Source organism: Panthera tigris, chromosome C1 (assembly GCF_018350195.1).
Source record: "Panthera tigris isolate Pti1 chromosome C1, P.tigris_Pti1_mat1.1, whole genome shotgun sequence".
Classification (NCBI taxonomy): Eukaryota; Metazoa; Chordata; class Mammalia; order Carnivora; family Felidae; genus Panthera; species Panthera tigris.
The window spans coordinates 172322792-172341598 of NC_056667.1; the positions used below are offsets into that span (position 1 = coordinate 172322792).

General features: G+C 39.7%; 1 protein-coding gene across 2 annotated transcripts in view; it reads left to right on the top strand.

Moving 5' to 3' along the window:
- The window catches only part of ZC3H15 (zinc finger CCCH-type containing 15), a 49534-nt gene extending 39845 nt beyond the window's left edge, over positions 1-9689 (top strand). For both annotated transcript variants that reach the window (XR_006220848.1, XR_006220847.1), the window contains exons 12-13: positions 3936-4130; positions 9395-9689. The gene's annotated coding sequence lies outside the window, so the exon portion shown is untranslated. The remainder of the gene's footprint in view (positions 1-3935; positions 4131-9394) is intronic.
- The last annotated feature ends 9118 nt before the right edge of the window (positions 9690-18807 follow it).

Sequence of the window (18807 nt, forward strand, 5' to 3'; positions counted from 1 at the left end):
TTGAATACGCTTTTTCTTGGAATCTTTCAACTATATGATATAACACCATGAACAACTTCCTTGTTATATGAAAGGAAAGCATGTAACACACTGGTGGTCCTAAATGGAGATTGGCTGCTATTACAAATTCTTGAGAGGGCAGAAACAAACAAACAAAAATTTTATATGGATTAAAAACTTGTTTTTAATCGGCACGGCACAAAATGTTAACGGAGGTGAGGACATTTTCAGCAACAAATGAACGAAACATTGGATCTAAAAGGAAAAGTAGGTATCAAACTAACATGGCTAGAATATCAACAATAAATCTTGCTATGGCACCAGCCCAATGAAAACCCCAAATGATGACTTTTTAAATATATATGTTTTTCATAAGAATTACTGGAAAATTTTTGTGTCCATTTGTATCTCAGTACTGAGAATATATAAAGTATTTTGGCATTGATTCAAAGAATAGCAATGAAAGTAATTAATATGCAAGACATTTTAATTTAGAAGACATTTAAAGGATTAATTGTACATTGGTTGTGCAAAGGATTTTGAAAGCATACCCTGCCCTTATTTCAGTTCTCTTATTCCACGAAGGAGGTAAGCTGGCCCACTTAAATGCCTGCTTTGTGCCCAGGATATATAGCTCATCCCAAATAGCTTTTGCATTGCCTGGGAACTCACAAAAGAAGGGGCACCTCAAGGATTTCTAGAGGCTATGGACTAGTTTGAGTACACCATAATCTCTTTGTACATAGTATCCAACTGAGTGCAAAGCCCAAATAGACACTTAATGAGTAATGTTACTTGAATGAACTAACCTGGTTTTTTACCATAATTTGAAGTGAATCTCTCTTGGGACAGATATCAAATTATCCTTCTTTAAATGTCTCTAATATACTTTAAACCACAATGTAACGGGAATAATCATAATTTCTTAGACATACACTGTTCGAAAATTTTTGCTCACTAAAAAGAAAGTTCAGGGAGGCTCTTAAACCAACACTTACCCTAGATACTAAATTTCACTGCATCTGATAAAAACTGATGAGTTGATTTTTCTGTTTGTAGTTGATTCATATCCTTCTCCATCATAGAATGGGTTCCAAGAAATAGGTGGGTTATTGTCCCCGTAAGCAGTAACATTTTATCACTCTTTAATTAGTTAAAAGTGCTGATGGAAAATTTCTTCTGTTCCTCATATTTTCACAAAAGCCTGAGTTGCAAGATTTTAAGCTCAATGGTAAGAACACAGCTACATATTATCACCCTTGACATTTGCAGACTGAAAAGAATTTTTTTTCCCCCGCTTGGTTTCTGGCTTCACTCGCTGACTCAATAAATAGTACTTATTTATTGTAGAAAGATTTAAAGACCAAACCCAGCATGGTGAAAATGGCTTGTTTTGAAGTAACACAGCCCTAGTCACAAGTGCTGACTACTCCCGTGAATAGCTCGATGACCTTAACCTTCTGACCTTCCTCATCTGTAACTTGTGGAGGAAAAGTCTGCCCTGGGGTTGCTGAATTTTAAAGAAGAAAATGCATGTGAAGCACTTGCACAAAACCCAACAGTTTATAACTGTCAGCTCCCTTCCCTTTGTCTCCTTCCCCTGTCTTTTCTCTTTTCATGTTGTACAACATAATAATGTCTTTAGAAGAAAAGATTAAACAATATATTTCTCCATTCTTTGTTTACACAAATTACAGTTTTCTTTTTGCTAATATTCATCATTATACAATTCTACCACATTAGAATATGAACAATAACACATTATGATTAAAATATACTAGTACTAATGATATTTTTCACATACCATGCATTCCAAGTTGTTTGCCAGATATTGTAATAAGTTCTAAAGGGCATGATTGCCTCATGTAACAGTCCGAGGGTACGGCTGTCATTAGGCAAGGCTTAATCTAGATGCTCAAAAGATGTCATCAAGAACCTGGTTTTGAAGTTTTAACTTTGTCTACAGACTAAGTCCTCTCCTGGTGGCCGTGATGCTGTAAAAGAGAAGAAAATTCTTTGAGATACTGGAGAAGGCAAGAAGGGATGAGCAGAAACATTTGAGCAAATTATCTGGAGGAAGGACATTCTAGACAGAGGGAAATGAAATGCAAAAGTAACGGAAGGAGGAATATATTTGGTATATTTGAGAAACAGCAAGGAGGCTAATGTGCTGAAGTAGAGTGGACTACACAAAGAATGAGGAGAGATGAAATCCGAGGAGCACAAAGCCAGTTGATGTAAGGCCTTGTAGGCCATCATTGCACAGATACTGACTGTTGCCCTGAATAAGATACACAGCCCTTGGAGGATTTAGAACAAAAGAGTGACATGATTTGACTTACATTTCAAGAGGATCACTTTGGTTGCTGTGCTGAACTAGACGAGAGGGAGATGAGAGAAAGTGGGGAGACTGGTCAGTAAATTTACAAAAGAGTGGGTGGAAGGTCCTTGGACAAAGAGATAGTGACGAGAATGGGAAGTGTTGAGTCTTGAATATATTTTGAAGGTAGAACCACCAGGGTTTTCTCATAGACTAGATGGTAAATATGATAGGAAGTAAAGAGTTAGGGATATTTGGAGAAGTCTACAGGAGCGGGAACCCAAGGGAGAAAAATTGGAAATTTGATTTTGAACATGTAACATTTGTGATGCCTATTAGGTAGCAAGTTTCTGGCTGATTATGTAAAGTGCTTATTCTGTTCCAGATGCAGATTTAAGTGCTTATATATATTAGCTCCGTCATTTAAGTGCTTATATATATTAGCTCAGTCAACTCTCCCCAAAACCCCATAAATTGGGGGTTTTGAATTGAGGCATCATTATTAGTTATCAATATTAATTAAAACCACAAGTCTGGATGAGATCACCAAAGAAAGAGTATAGATACAGAAAAGAAGACCAAAGATGGAGTTCAGTCCATTCCAGTGCTTGGCATTTACGGACGTGAGGGGGAAACTAGTAAACGGAGATTAAGAGTGGCCCATTAAGGGAGGGGGAGAATATTAAAAATGGGTGGCCACAGGAACCAAGTGAAGTAAGTCTATCAAAAAAACTGAAATATCACTGTGTCAAAAGCTGCTCACATTTCAGGTAAGATGAGGACTTTCACATTTTTGGTGAAAGAGGGCAAACCCTTGGTGCAAATAGATTCGAGAGATGGGAAGCAGGGAAATAGAAATGGCTAGTGACTATAGGCAGCTCTTTTAAGGAGTTTGTCTCTAAAAGGGAGCAGATAAATGAGGTTGTGGTTGGAAAGGAATGTGAGATCCAGGGAGGTTCTTTGTTTTGTTTTTGCTTTTGTTTTGCTTTGCTTTTAAATTAACTATTTTTTTAGATCAGTTTCAGTTTATAGGAAAATTGAGAAGGTACGGAAGTTTCCCATACCCCCACTGAGCACACATACACATAGCCCTCTCCACCATCAAAATCTCACATTAGATTGGTACATTTATTACAATTGATGAACCTATATTGACATTTCATCATTCTAAATTCATAGTTTACACTGGGGTTCACTCTTGGTGATATACGTTATACAGGCCTAGACAAACGTACAATGGCATGTATCCACCATTAAAGCATCCCACCTAATGTTTTGATGGACCTAAACACCCTATGCTCCATCTATTCATCCTCCTCCTCTTCCTCCCCCAAACCCTAGCAACCATCAATCCTTTGGCCTTCTCCATAGACTGGCTTTCCCAGAACCAAATTCCCTAAAAATCCTCCGCACTCTGCTTATTCGTATCTTCACCCCCACCCCACCCTTGAAACAGCTGATCTTTTTATTGCCTCTACAGTTTTGCCTTTTCTTAGAATGCCACATATTTAGAATCATACAGTATAGCCTTTCCCAGTTGGCGTCTTTCACTTAGTAATATGCATTTAAATTTCCTCCATGTCTTCTCATGGCTCAATAACTCATTTCTTTTTAGTGCTGACTAATATACCATTGTCTGGATGTGCCACAGTTTATCCATTCAACTACTGAAGGACCTCTTGATTGCTTCCACATTTTGGCCATCATGAATCAAGCCGCTAGAAACATCTTCATGTGCAAGTTTTTGTGTGGGCATAACTTTTCAGCTTCTTTGAGTAAATACCAAGGAGTGCAACTGCTGGATCCCATGGTAAGATATGTTTACTTTGGTAAGAAATGGTCAGACTGTCTTCCAAAGTACCATTTTGCATTCGCAGCAGCAATGACAGTTCCCGTTGCTCCACAGTCTCGCTAGCTTTTGGTATTGTTAGTGTTTTGGATTTTGACCATTCGAAGAGGTGTATAGTGGTATCTCATTATTTTAATTTGCAATTTCCTAATGATAAATGATGTTGAGCATCTTTTTATATGCTTATTTGCCATCTATGTTTTCTTTGATAGAGTCTCTGTTCAGGTCTTTGACTCAGTTTTTAATGCAGTTGTTGATTTTCTTATTGTTGAGTTTTCAGAGTTCTTTGTATATTTTGGAAAACAGTCCTTTATCAGATATGTTTTGGAAATATTTTCTCCTACCCTGACGCTTGTTTTCTCATTCTCTTGACATTATTTTTTGCAAAGAAGTGTTTACCTTTAATGAAGTCCACCTTATCATTTTTGTCTTTCATGGGTCATGCCTTCAGTGTTGTATCTAAAGAGTCATCACCATACCTAAGGTCACCCAGGTTTTCTCCTATATTATCTTCTAGGAGATTTATGATTGTGTTTTACATTTTGGCCTATAATCCACTTTGAGTTAGTTTTCGTGAACAGTGTAATTATCCTTTAAATGTCCTTGGAAACTGTGGTGATATTCCCTCTTTCATTTCTCTCTTTCTTCCCCTTCTGTTATTCCCATTATGTATATATCCCACCTTTTATAGCTGTCCTACAGTTCTTGGTTATTCTATTCTCTGTTTTCCTCACCCCCATCTTTTTTTCTCTTTGCTTTTCAGTTTTGGAGGTTTCCATTAAGAGATCACCAAGCTCAGAGATTCTTTTCTCATCTGTGTTCAGTGTACCAAGAAGCACACTGAAGGCATTCTTCATTTCTGTTACAGCTGTTTTGATCTATAGCATTGCTTTTTTTATTCTTTCTTAGAATTTCCACCTCCCTGCTTATATTGCCCATCTATTCTTGCATGCTATTTACCTTATCCATTAGAGTCCTGAGCATATTAAACATAGTTATTTTAAGTTCCTGATCTGATATTTCCAACATCCCTAAGATATCTGAGTCTAGTTCTAATGCATGCTGTCTCTTAAGACTGTTTTTATTTTTTATTTTTTTGCCTTTTAGTACGCTTTTTAATTTTTACTTGTTAGCCAGACATGATGTATGGGTTAAAAGTAAATGTGGTAAATTAAATAGGCTTTTAGTAATGTGGTGGTGAGGTGTGGGGGGAGAGAAAGTGTTCTAAAGTCCACAATTAGGTCGTAGTCTTTTAGTAAGTACTCTAAACTGTGAACTTCACAAATGCTTCTCAGTGTCTGCCCCCCAGGTGGAACAAGATGGCTAGTGGGAGCTGGAGGGGGCTACTTCCCTTCCCCCATGTGTAAGGCTAGAAGGGATTGGGGTTGGGTATTTCCCTTCTCCCATATGGAAGTCTAGAGCTGGCTGGAATTGGGTATTTCCCTTCTGCTAAAATCTCAATAGCTTAGGCTCTATAATATAGTTTCTCTTGTGGGCAGGCCTTGTTAAGAAGAGAATGCTCTTGTGTAATTCAGAATAGTTTCTTTTCTCTCCCCACCCCCTGCCAGAAGCATAAGCAGATTCTTTTCTGATATTCACTGTGAGAACCAAGTCAAGTTCCTAGAGATAAAACTCACAAAATTGGGGGGGGGGGGGGGTGGAGTTCCCAATGCTTGAGTCGCCCTGGAGTTTTTAACTCTCAGCCTTGTCCACACTGAGCTCCCTGTAATTTATCAAGTCCAGTTCAGGTTTTCCTATTGCAACAATTGTCCTTATGCAGGTTTCTGCTCCAGTAAGATGTTACTCTCTATATTTGCCTGTCTGTCTCTCCAATTTGGAGGTAGTGGTTTGCCAGTGACCTCACTTCTCAGATGGATCTAAGAAAAGTTGATTTTTCAATGTGTTCAGCTTTTTACTTATTGTTAGGACAGACTGACAATTGCTTACCTCTTTATGTGACAGACCAGAAACCCAGAAAGTCTGGTTTTGTTTTTAATATAGGAGAGAGTACAGAATATTTGTATACTGATGGCAATGATTTAGTAGACGTAGGAGAATTGATGATACAGTAAAGAGGATAGATTTGGGGGCGCCTGGGTGGCTCAGTCGGTTGGGTGGCCGACTTCGGCTCAGGTCATGATCTCGCAGTCTGTGAGTTCGAGCCCCGCGTCAGGCTCTGTGCTGACCTGCTCAGAGCCTGGAGCCTGTTTCGGATTCTGTGTTTCCCTCTCTCTCTGACTCTCCCCCGTTCATGCTCTGTCTCTCTCTGTCTCAAAAATAAATAAATGTTTAAAAAAAAATTAAAAAAAAAAAAGAGGATAGATTTGAAAGACACTAATCCTGGAGAAGGTGAGGTAATGAGATGCAGTGCATAATAAGAAGCTATTGGATTTAGACAGGAGCATAGACATTCACCCATGGTAAGAGGTCAGGCAGCAAACACTGGGCCCAATGCAAGTAGATCTGCAGATGTGTTGGTGGGAACATGTGGAGGTTCCCTTCTGATTGTTTCTATCTTCTCAGTGAAATGGGAACTTAGTCCTCAGCAGAGTGAAGATTGGAGAAGCACAGCAGAGGTTTGAAGAGAGAAGAGGCATGCAATAATGCACAAATGAGCTGACTTGGAAAGTAGAGTAGGCTTTCAGGGCTCTGCCAAGCCATGCATTTGAAGGTGAACAATCAGCATGATCATTTTGTTCCATTCTGTTCATCTTCCCAAGGACAGGCAGGGGGGAGTACAGAGTTGAATTCAACCAAGGAGGAGTTTTGCAGTAGCGTTTGAAGGCTAGGAGTACGGTCTCTGCAATCAGACTGCTCACAGTTGAATCATGGTTCTATCACTTTGCAGCTGTGTGGTTGCCAACCAACAGTTTACTCTCTCTGTGCTTTAGCTTCCTCATCTGTAAAATGAATAGAGCCTGTTTCTCACTTACAGAGAGACTAGAAGAATTTATATGGATCTCTTTATGCTTTTTTATGCTCTGTCTACCAACCTACCTGCATCTTACTCTGCCATATATTCACAGGATGTTGTTGAGTTACTAGGTGTACTACGTTTAGAACAGTGATTGGCAAGTAGAAAATACAGTAAAGGGCTTTATTATCTGCTAAGAGAGTAAGATGGAGAAAGAGAGGGGCAAGAAAGTGATTAAAGTGACAAGAGGAACTGAAATCCTGCCTCTTTAGATCTCCATAAAAGTGGAGGAAACTCTCTTTAATTTCGGGGAAACCCCTTCTTCCAAAAGAACACTGTGGAATTTGATTTGAACCCAAATGAGAGTGAGGCTGACTTGAAACATGTGATCTCTCCTACAGTTCAGTGATGAAAGGAGAAACATATGCCAAGAAAGTGACAAATGCTTAGTGCAAATTAGAGAAATTCTGCAACTTTGTTGAAAATGGTCCTTCTTTTTTCTACTGTAATTACTTTCCTGGTGTAGGATTGACCATAATCCCTGCTCAAAAGCAGCTTTAGAGCTGTTTTCATACTACCAGTTTCAGGAATCTAGAGTTACTTGGTGGCTTGGTGCATATCTTAAGTGTTTCGTGTTCATTGGCCACAAAATTATTTCCATATTCTCATTTGTTGAAGAAAAGGCAGTTTCTGCAGTTGTCCTGACAGAGGTCCACAAAAGTTTCTGTGTTTTCCTGCCAATTCAGTGACTCTATCATGTTTGTTGTGAGGACCTTTCTCTTTACTGTAAATAAGGAAGTCTGTTAGAGAAGGAAGAAGAGAATAATTTCAGGATGTAACAAGGCTTGGGCAGTCATGCAAATGAGCAAGTGATGCCTAGTGCTTAAGAGCGTAGCCTTAGAGGGCAGGCCGCCTCATGGTGGGATCAGTTCCCACTTCCCATCACTGCTAATAGCGACATATCTTTGGAGACTTCTCTTGGTTTTCTCATCTGTAAAACAGATGTAATAGTAGGGTTAGGTGTGAAGATTAAATAAACTAATATTTGAAAATGTTCAGAACAGTACCTGGCACAATAAATATTATTCATCACAAATAAATTAATTGCACTCAATAAATATTATATGTCACAATTAAATGGATACCACATGAATGGATTGTGGTTTTCAGTAGTTTTCTTCCTAAGTCCCATGCCTTGAGACTCGGCATGAACAAAACACATTTGCATACCCCCATCTTTTTCTTCTTTTCTCAAATAACCCTGGGCTTGTCCCTACAAAAACTTTGTATAGCTATCTGAAGGATAGCTCAGTATGTGAGGGGCAGAAAATGGTCAAAGAGGAGATTTTCAGGTAGGATTGTGAGTTCATATATTCTACCATATACTCACTGGGTTATTGTCAAGTTAATGCATATAAAGTGCTTAAAACAATGCCTCGCTGAAGTGTTAGCTGCTAGGAGAGAAAAAATGAGGAAGAGAGTAGCAAGTAATCTGAGAGAACTATCTCCAGTTATCCAAGTGATTACCAAGTCCTGTCTGTTATCTCCTAACGACCTTGGGGGATGTCTCTATCCCCTTGCCTCCAAGCTCCTGAGCACACAGTGCTTCCTCCTGCCACAGGACCCCTGTGAATGCTTACTGCTCTGCCCGAAATGCCGCTGCCCACCCACTCACTCTTTCACTTTGTCACGCCTCTCCCTCCTCCAGATCTCAGTTTAGGTGTTGGTTCTTCCTGAGAGAAGCTTGATTTGACTCCTCAGCCAAGTCTTCAGAGGAGAAAAGGGGGTGGGGGAGATATCATCTGGTAGCTGCATAACCGGGGCAAAAGCGAGAAAGGCACGAAGCTCATAAAAAAGTGTAGGATATTAAGAGTTGAGAGTGTTCTTAGAGATCATCTGGTTCCGACTTCTTCGGTATTGACAGCACAGGAAATCCACCATTTAGGCTTTTAATTAAGGACTTCAGCCAACCGCCTTCCAAACAATAGCTCTACATTCAAATAAACCATGTTTTCCCAACTAGAAGAGCCTAAATGTGACTCATCAACATCTGCTTTGTTTAAATATTTTCTCTCTCAGAGACTAAAACCACTTACAGGGATGGAGCAAGTTCTTGCAACTTACACGGCCAAAGACAAGGCTTTTATGCCACTTTTTTTTTTTAGTCCCCTCATTTTCAATCTCAAATGATTTTCCCTATTAGAATTCTTTTGTGAGCAATATTCAAAAGCATCTATTGAATCGTAGCTGTAGAACTGCTTGTCTAAGTTTGCTTTAATAAGAGAATAAACGAAGTATTGTCTAATTTCAGTGGAAACCTATCACATGTTGATGGACCTAGCAAGTAGCCCAAGTGTTCGAAGACAAAAAGAATTTTGGCTAAAGGGAGAAAAAAAAATCACAGTTTGCTTTGAGAACATTCCCTTTGTCTTTCTCCTTTCTTCCTATCTGACAAAGAGAAAACGTGCCTTGAAGCTCCCTCTCGCTATCTAAGCTCTCCACAAAAGTTCTTCAATAACACAGGCCAGGCTCTGTGTGTCAGCGGTTCTTTGCTTTACCTGTACACCTCATTTCCTCCAATAAAAATTGATGGCAAAAACATTTAATCAGAGAACACAATCATTGTCAATACGGGAATCAGCTAATATGCCTGAGCAGGATAATGACATCCTTTGCCCAGTTAAAATCCAAGTTCCCAGAAAGTCCCTTGAGAGTGACTCATGTGGGGAACTTCAATGGCATCAGATTCCGGGGTTGAACTACATTTGAGCAGTTGGGTCTTTTTTTCCTTATCTTTTAAGTAACACTGTGTAGAGGGCTTCCTGTAATTGACTTTGGGCAGGGTTCACCCTAAAGATGAACCAACTAGTTACTGGAGTGAGTGGCTCAGTCAGTTGAGTGTCTGACTCTTGCTTTCAGCACTGGTCATGATCCCAGGGTTGTGAGATAGAGCCCAACATCAGGCTCCTCAACTGAGTGTGGAGCCTGCTTAAGATTTTCTTTCTCTCTCCCTCTGCCCTTCTCCCCCACTCATGTGCGCTCCCTCTCTCTCTCTCTCTCTCTCTCTCTCTCTAAAATTAAAAAAAAATTAACTTAAAAAAATAAATAACTAGTTACAGCCAGTAAAACAGCCTAAGAACCTAAGAGTGCCAAAAGTTCTGTGGAAATGAAAAGTTGTTTCCTACCATAGATGCCTTCAACAAAGCTAAAAGACAAAATATAGAAATAGCAATCAAAGATTGCCATGTAGTATCCAGACTATATAAAGAATTTCTGTAAATTAAGAAAACATGAACAACCCAATAGAAAAGCAAGCAAAAGTTATGAACAGGAAACTCAAAGAAAAGTAAGTGCAAATGACCCAGAACCATTTATTTGAAAGGGTGGTCAACATCATTTTTTTTTTAAATATATAAAATTTATTGTCAAATTGGTTTCCATACTGGTCAACGTCATTTGTAACCAGGAAAATGCACACTGAAAGAGCCATGAAATACTTTTTTCATCCGCCAGATTAGCAAATATTTAAAAGTTGGATTTTATCAAAATTTGGAGAAGTATGGAAAGTTTTACTTTTATATACCACCAATGAGAGTGAAGAGCAAAGCAGTAATGCCATTTGTGAGATTCGACATTAAAATGTGCTTCTTTGGAATGCTACATCTCCCTATTCGTCCTGGAAAATACTTCACATAACGTTTAATGAGGCATCTATAGGGTTGCTCATTGCAGTGTCATGTGTATGACAAAATATGAGATGGTACTTCTCTGTTGTCTTATTCCCGAAACTGAAATCAAGAGGTGCTAACCCCCTCACATCCTAAAGAGGTCCTCTAATGATCCCTCAAATTCATTTCCTGAGGATACCTGAAACTGATGCTGCCACAGTACCGGAGCCGTGATGGTGAACAGCCTAAGCCAACAAGCAGAGACGGCATCTAGGTCTATCTAGGATATCATTAAGCCAGTGGCTCTAAGCTTTGGCATAGTTCTATCTGAGAATTTCTTGTTTTGCCTATTGTTGAGGGCATTTTTAGCTAGGCTTTCTAACGTTCTTTATCCAATTATCCACCTATCTCTCAAACCGGATATTTTTCTCATCGACTTTCATACTCAACCCACAGTCTTCCTCTCCACCTTAAACCCTGCCATCCTCCCAAGTATAGACACTGATGTGTGATTCATGACAATACAGCAAAGTAACACTAAATTTTAATAAAAATTATACTTTGAGCCCTTATTGGGTGTCAAATGTGAGACACGTTATGTTATCCCATTTAGTCTTCACAACAATTCTAAAAGTTGGGCACTAATATGATCCCCATTTTCCAATGAGAAAATAGATGTGGAAAGGCTTAGTAACTCCCATGGGGTCACCTAACTACAGAGTAGGTTGGGCTGGGGTTTGGGGCCACTCTCACTGACCCACTGGTTCATATTCCTACACTGCCTTTCCTCACTGCTTTCTGGACTTCCTGAAGTAGAGTTCTACTCCACTAGGGCTACCTTCTGACAGGGCCTCCCTGGAATTCATCTTACTTGATGTTGCTCCATTTCTAAGGTCTTTAGCCCTGAAAATTCATATTCTATCCTCAAGTCCTTCCATTCCTTCATGATCTTAACTTTTTTTTACTCCTCATCATATCCATTTGTGTCTTGAACTCTCTCTTTTCTTCAATTTATCCTCTTTTTTCTGGGCTCATTTGTTAGGCCAGGAATATACCACATCATGTCAATATACTATTAACCACTCCATGGCATGCTTGCCATTTTTATCTTCTCATTCCTGCCTCAGCATGGTCAATATTAATATAACGCAAAATAAGCTTTCTCTGCTCAAACTACCTGGACATTAAACATTTCTAGGGAAAGTCAGTAGGCTGGGTCTACAACAATTTAATGTATCTAATTTTAACTAAGCTCTCATTGCTGCCCAGAAATAACTATATTCAGCTACAGTCAAGTCTCAACAATAGATCTCCCATATGGTTCCCCATGCCCTTCAGCTCCTACCTCATTCCTGGCCATCTCTCATAATATACTAGTCACTTTCTTGTTTATCAGTATGATAAATCCAAGATATCTGATATAGACTTCGTGGAATTCTATTTGCTTTATCTCAATATTACTTGGCAATTTTAATTGTACCCACTCTTCTTCTTTACTCTTTCCTCCAGGAAAGATATGTCTGCCTTTATAAAGCTCTATTTCCATTCCTCCCTGTTTCTTCTAGGATCTTATTTCATCAAGGACCTTTCTTTTTTTTTTTTTTAATTTTTTTTTTTTTAACGCTTATTTATTTTTGAGACAGAGAGAGACAGAGCATGAACGGGGGAGGGTCAGAGAGAGAGAGAGACACAGAATCTGAAACAGGCTCCAGGCTCTGAGCTGTCAGCACAGAGCCTGACGCGGGGCTTGAACTCACGGACCGCGGGATCATGCCCTGAGCCGAAGTTGGACGCTTAACCAACTGAGCCACCCAGGCGCCCCTCATCAAGGACCTTTCTTGATGGTGTTTTCATTTACTTTTCCTATTTGAATTCTTACAAAAATTGTCCCTCCTTATAAAGATCTTTCTCTTGAAGCACCTGGGTGGCTCATTCAGCTGAGCATCCAACTTCGGCTCAGGTCATGATCTCACAGTTTGTGTGTTCAAGCCCTGCATCAGACTCTGCGCCTACAGCTCAGAACATGGAACCTGCTTTGGCGTCTGTGTTCTCCCTCTCTCTCTCTTCCCTTCCCCACTTGCACTCTCTGTCTCTCAAAAATAAATAAACAAAAAAAAATTTTTTTAAAAAACACATTTAATGGAGAGGTGACACTCAGGTATTTACCTAATGCAATTATGGTAGTAGTGATAGGAGTAGGAGTAGTATAGTGATAGCTAATACGTAGAATCTTGACTGTATGACAGTTATCATGCTGAATGCTTTACATTAAAAACATATTAAATCTTCACAAAAATTCTGGGAGCTACTGGTACTATCATCTTGAGAGTCCTAGGTATAGATCATAATAAATTTTTACAACCATAGTTGTAGTTACTTTATTATATTATTTTTATCTTATTTTTTTTTATTTTATTAATTTTAGAGAGCACAAGCAGGGGAGAGGGGCAGAGGGAGAGAGAGAGAGAGAGAGAGAGAGAGAGAGAGAGAGAGAGAGAGAATCTTAAGCAGGCTCCATGCTCAGAGCAGAACCCAATGTGGAGCTGGATCCCAGGACACTGAGATCATGACCTGACTCAGGTACCCCATTATTATCACCACTTTAAAGATGAGCAAATCAGGGTTTAAAAGGCTAAATGAGCACACAGCTAATAAATGAGAGAACCAGTATTTGAACCTGATTGTAAGGATGATAACAATGGTGGTCACTCTCATTTCTTAACACCTACTCATGCCAGGACCTGTGCAAGGTAGGTCCATGTATTATATTCTCTTACTTCCAGAAGTCAATGAGGTTTTTCTTTGATATATTAGGAAATTAAGGCTGAGAAAGTTTTAAAAGGCCTAGGATAAAAAGCTAATAAATTTCAGAATTCATGTAATTGATTAAAAGTGGCATAAGGGGTGTCTGGGTGGCTCAGTCAATTAAGGGTCCAACTCTTATTTTCAGCTCAAGCTGTGATCTCACAGTTCGTGAGTTTGAGCCCTGTGTGGGCTCTGCGCTGACAACATGGAGCCTGCTTAGGATTCTCCCTCTCCCACTGCTCCTCCCCCACTCACACACGTGCTCTCTCTCTCCCTCTGTCTCAAAAATAAATAAACATTTAAAAGTGGCAATAAATCCTTTTCAGTTGCTGCCATAACAAGGTGAAGTCTATTTTTCTACCCCTTGGAGGATAGAATGGAGCCAGGAGTGACTGGAGTTATTCACCTGAATGTTCATTCCAGTGGCATCTCAAACTAATATCCAAGTCTGAGCTAAGTGTCTTATCCCTGTGACAAAAATCTTTGTTATATGCTTTATCCTGAAAAACCAAGGCTTAGAATCGAACAAATAGGGATTCAGCTCCACCCAATTACTCCTATTCCTCAACCTCTGAATCAAACCTGCCTATGTATCATTGCCTGATTAATCTTCACTAAATGCACCTCTAAAGTTACTGTCCCGTTGAAAAACTTCCCATGGGTTTCCACTATATGGCCCATGCATGCCCAGACTCTTCCCCTGCTTCCTTACTTATACTCTAAATTTCAGCCAGAGTAAACTATGTGTTCTTTAGCCACATATGTCTCCTCACCACCCTCCTTCTCAACGACATACATACTCACAATTTTCTGCCTTCATGGCACTGCTGTTTGCTTAAAATTCTCTCCCCTTTTCCAGTACATTCTGGAGTAATAATCACATTAAATACTATCTCTTCCCTTTTTTTTTTTTTTTTTTTGATGTCTCTGGATGGAAGTGATTTCTCCCTCCTTTGAATTTCCCATATAAATTGCTTTTATTATTTTAAGTGTTCTAGTTATTTATGAAAAGTTGTCATTACTTTTACTAGATTTCAAGCTCCTGAGGAAGTGAAGGTATCTTAGTCATCAATGTGTCACGTACAGTAACCTCCTAGCACCTTCCACATAATTGGTTTTGAGAATTTGGGGACCCAATAAATAACATTTTATTCTCCCTCTGAGTCAAAGCCAAATGAGAAAAAGACATTGAAGTCATACTGGTGGGGAAGCATCAGCTTCGTTATTGACAAAAACTATATCAGAAAATATGACCAAATGATTTGATAGGATACCTCTAAAATGGTAGGCTCATCATCTGACCTCTCATGGAAGAGCTAAACATGCTCGAATCTTCCCCACAAGGCCAACACTGACTGTTTGGTGGAGAGCCAGACCGGAATGTACCAAGTCAGCACATGACAGATCCAAGGAGCACACAGCCTAGACCCTTCTCCCAAACCCTGCAGAGAAGCAAATGATAAGGCAGAGACCTCAGGTATTTGAGACCAGCTGAAGTCCCTCCACTGGGCAACATGAGGATTGGCCTTAATGAAGACGGTGAAGTCTATCTTCAACTAATAATCAGATCTGTGAAACAAGGAATGGAAGAAAAATGATTGACATACAGGAGTTTAGAGATGTATGTGAATGTAATAATAATGACAGTACTCGTGGCAACATACATTGAATTTTACCATGAGTTAAGGCATTGTTGCAAGATTTTTCATTGTATTAATTCAGTTATCATCCCAATAACTCTATGAAGCATTAATTAATGTCATTTCCACTTTACAAACAAAGAAAAATGGGATACAGGGAATTTTAAAAATTCATCCAAACTCATAGAGCTAATAAGTAACAGCCAGAATTCACACTCAGGCTTCCTGTAGAACCCAGATATTCATAAGCTGAAACATATTAATGACCCTTTTTGTATTGCTTTGCTATCCAGACCTCCCCCGTTCACACGCCACTTCTCCACCCCTAGCAATTTCAACAACTCGAGGTTTCTCGTGGTCACAAAAAGGTTATTACTGGCTTGGTAGCCTGAAAATGAAAACTACTATTGTGTGATCAAACCATTAAATGGTCACATCAATAATGAAATCCCAGATTGCTTTACAGAATCTAGATGGCCTTCTGCAGTTGGGAAGAGCATCCTTCAATTGCTTCATTTTCCATTGACTTGTTTTTCCATTGTAAAAATTGTATTTAAGTGATAGTCTTTTGTCTAGAGATGCCTCTTTTTCCTCATGCCAATCCCCAACCGTTGAACATGTTGTATTTTCTTCAAAAAGTTCAGTTTACTACTAAGACACCTTGCTTAGCTAAGAAAACATGACAGGCTGTGCGACCTGAAGACATTAGTATGGAAATGAAAAGTTCCTTGCTGATTAAATGCAGGCCTGGCAGACTAAACTGATTTTCTCTTGGGACGTGCTGAGTTAGCACTAATCAAGAGCAATGTGGTACGAAAACAAGTAGGTATATACACCACTCAGTTATTGAGGACAGTTGCTTCCATTGCTGCTACCAGCATGAAGCTCCAGAAAGATACCTGCACACAAGCCTACCACCAGATGACAAGCTCCATCCAGAGTTCCTGCAAGCTGAGATGTATTGCATCCACTTTAGAATTCCCAGAATATGTACGAGTAGGTTAGGGGAGGTTAGCGAGAGGAAGCAAGAGGGTAAAGAAAGCAACACACACACAGACTGATTTTCATAATGCCACAGACATTCAGTTAGTTACCTTTTGGTGGCTGCTTTAATAAAAATCAAGGTTTATATTTGGGCACCTGGGTGGCTCAGTCAGTTAAGCGTCTGACTTCGACTCAGGTCACGATCTCACAGTTCGTGGGTTCGAGCCCTGTGTCAGGCTTTGTGCTGACAGCTCAGAGCCTGGAGCCTGCATCAGATTCTGTGTCTCCCTCTGTCTCTACTCCTCCCCCACTCATGCTCTGTCTCTCTCTCTCTCTCAAAAGTAAATAAACATTTTAAAAAATGTAAATTATCTTTGGAACCTGGACAAAATCTGGGTAGAGTCTGATAGGCTGTAACACACTTGAACAGCCCCTCCTTAGCCACAACCAAGGCCTGGGACACCCTGAAGGAGGAGTCAGAAATTTCATTTAGCTGCTTAGGCAATGTCCCTGTATCTGACCCTGACTTTCCATGCCTTATCCCACTTGTTTGTTTTTCGTAAATCCAGTGTCATTTTATTCAACAATACTTATTGAGCAAGGGGCCTACATAAGATAAACACATTCTCCACCCTCATTAAACCTGTAGCCTAGAATACAGAATATACATTCCTGCATGAAGCACTTAGATAGTTCTTACCTCATAGCATGGTATCATATAGATATTATTATTAATATATTATGTATGATATTGTAGCAGGATTCTTGCACAGAGAGTAGTGACACCAAGGCTTTTCTTTCCAGGAAGCAACTTTATTCCTGCCGGCACTGTTCAGTTGGGTTTGTACCCCGAAGAACTGAGCCCCGAAGACCACATGGCGTAGTTTTTTATATATTTTCTACTTCTTTGTCTCCCATATATGGTAACACACAGAAACATGCAGTCTGATTAAGTGATCTCATGTTACAAGGTCATGAGGCATGTTGTCATGTACGCACATAGCCTGGTTACCCTGAGGGTTTTTTGAGGTTTTTTTCCCCTTAGGGAGGGGACGCTACCACAATATTGTTTGTAACAGTATTTGTATTAATCTTGCTTCCAATTGCCTCTTGCTTGGACTCAGCCTCTCTGCTTATTCCTCTTAGATGCCCATGTTCATCAGACTTTGATTTTGCTTGTTAGCATTTTCTTGTATCACCCTGAACTCCACGTTCCTCAGACAACTCATCAATCTTGATCATTCTCTGCCTCTGTCTCTCTGTCTCTATCTCTCTGTCTCTCACACATGCTCCTCCAATGCCAGGATCAAAGCTCAGGCTCAGTGCCTTAGATTTGAATAGATGCTTCTTAAGCTATAAATTGATTAATTCATACCTTAGTTACAGCTGAAAGAAAAGTTTGTTATCCTCCAGAAAGAAAGGTAGCATGGACCTAACTGCTAAAAGCAGCTGGTAAATGATCCAAATTAATTACTTGAAACTTTGTTTCCATTTAAAATGTAACTGTTGAATGAGCAATTGCTCTGTTGAGGGATTGTATATATCTTTCCAGTCAGCAGGATGTAGCTCAAAATGTGTTTCCAAAGAACATGAGTTACAATGATTTCACACTTGCCAAAAATACTTATAATTCCTGTTTTAAAGCCAACGAAAGCTCAGATGCTTCTGACTGTCATATCTGACTGGAAACAGAACCCTTAAGCCAATGAATCATTGAACAAAATCACGTACAATACTGACATTACGTGGGGCACTGGGTAGACCCCGCCTTCTAGCAGCTTGCAGTAAAACAGGGAGACAAACCCGTTGATGAGGAACAATGGCATCGACTTGAAAAAACAGCCTGAATTATATGCCAGTGAGGAGGATAGCCCAGTACGGCTAAGAACTCTAGGGTGTGAATTAGTACCGTTTAGCCCCTAAGGGTGTTGCATATGTAATGCCAGAGCAAGGGTGTGTTTTCTCAGGATTCCCACTGTATATAATACAATAAGTAGCATTTTACCAGTGTCTACAGTACATGGCAATGGGTAGTGTGGTAAATATTTTTTCTGGCTGCCCAACATCTACTTAACTACTTCTGGTGACCACCCACAATTTATGTCTGGGGATTGACCCTTCCCCACTCTCAATCCATGTGGTTGCCAGACAGCTACTTCTACTTGCAGCTCTGGAGTGTGTTATATTCACCAGACTTCACCAGAGCACCATTTTATATGGTGTCCATTATTATTAATTCACAGGCACATCAATCATGCTGAGGCTGCTAGACTTGAAGCCATCAAGGTGGCAGTCTTCTTTCATGCTGGACTCTAACCAGAAATGTTGTGAGGCTGGGGGCTATTGCAACTCTTTTGTCACTATGAGGAGACCTAGAATAAAGCATGAGCATGTCACACATGGATCTTCATATAGATTAAAGAGATAGATATCAAGAGCTTCTTACCCCTGGATTTTTCAGTTAGGTTGTGGTAGGGTCCCCTCCCTAAGGAAAGAAAAACAAAACAAAACAAAAAAAAAAAAAAAAAAGCAAAACACAATACCTCAAGGCAACCTGGCTATACGTGTATGTGACACTATCCCTCACAAGCTTGTAACATCAGACTACTTAATCAGACTGCATGTTT